Consider the following 1,092-nt stretch of genomic DNA (forward strand, 5'->3'; position numbering starts at 1 on the left):
GCACACCGTCTCGTAGTGGGGAAGCCCGGCTGGGGCACCAGGGCGTAGTCACCCGCGTCACAGATCGCCGTGATGGCCATCAGAATGCCATGCGATCCGCCAGAGCAGAGCACCACGTTATCCTTCACGATCGTGCTCTTCAGTTCTTCCTTGTGGACAAACGAGTTGCGCCACCATGTCGCGACAGCTTCGCGGGCTTCTGGGGAGCCCACCGTCGGGAAGTAGCCGTTGCACTCCTGTGAGTCGATCGCTTCCTTCAGCTTCTTGATTTGGGCTGCCGACGTGAGAAGGTTCTTGTCCAGCGTCGGGTCACCGACGGAGAGCTTAATGATCGGCTTCGGGGACGGCGACGGTTTCGCGTTGTCCGAAACGGTGCGAATGGGGTTGAACACGAGACCCGCATGGTTCGACATGGAAACGTCCCACGAGCTCATTTTGCGTTTTATCGATGTTTTTATTGTTTTATTTGCTTTCCACAATTACGGGTTGCACTGATGCTTCTCTAAACCTAACCTTTGCACAACACCCAAATGCCACGGAGGAATACCGCACGGAAGCAGGGGCAGTGGGCGCAAATAAAAAAAAAAAAGGCATAACAACACATCAACAAACAGATATCGCAATGTGAAACAAAAAGGCACAGAAACGTTACGTACGGAGCGGAACAGGCACTAGTTGTGTGTGTGTGTCGGTGTGTGCACAGCGGCGGCAGACATCCTCGCTGTCCTCCTCTCCCACCTCACTTCTCTCTCCCCCCGGTGTAGACGAGCGGCTCGCGGTGACGCACTGAGGGTCCGCTCGCTATTAAAGGGGATGGCGGGCACGGTCTCGTGGAGGCGGTTGGGCTGGGCGGCATCAGCGTCACTATCTAACGATTCCTCCGTTGGCTCGTCGGGGGGCACACCCAGATTTCCCGAGTTACATACATAAGAAGCTCCTCATCACGTGCTGCCGCAGTGCGAGATCATAACGGGGAGTGCGTGGGTGATCGCCCACGCAGCTGACCCCTGGCGGTGCGAAAAGACCGCCCATTTCACTTGCGCACAACACCCGCTCAACCACAATCACATAATTCAGTTTACGGCCACAGAT

At 56.0% G+C, this 1,092-nt stretch overlaps 2 non-coding genes across 2 annotated transcripts; both read right to left on the reverse strand.

Moving 5' to 3' along the window:
- Window positions 1-752: 752 nt before the first annotated feature.
- Tc00.1047053409259.10 lies at window positions 753-816 on the reverse strand. The gene has a single exon (XR_008254020.1). It is a non-coding gene; the product is annotated as an H/ACA snoRNA, TC10C1H1 (small nucleolar RNA).
- Window positions 817-853: 37 nt separating this feature from the next.
- On the reverse strand, window positions 854-944 carry Tc00.1047053409259.20. The gene has a single exon (XR_008254021.1). It is a non-coding gene; the product is annotated as a C/D small nucleolar RNA (snoRNA), TB10C1C1 (small nucleolar RNA).
- Between the last annotated feature and the right edge of the window lie 148 nt (window positions 945-1,092).

The sequence above is a fragment of the Trypanosoma cruzi genome (assembly GCF_000209065.1).
Source record: "Trypanosoma cruzi strain CL Brener chromosome Unknown tcruzi_1047053409259, whole genome shotgun sequence".
Taxonomy (NCBI): domain Eukaryota; phylum Euglenozoa; class Kinetoplastea; order Trypanosomatida; family Trypanosomatidae; genus Trypanosoma; species Trypanosoma cruzi.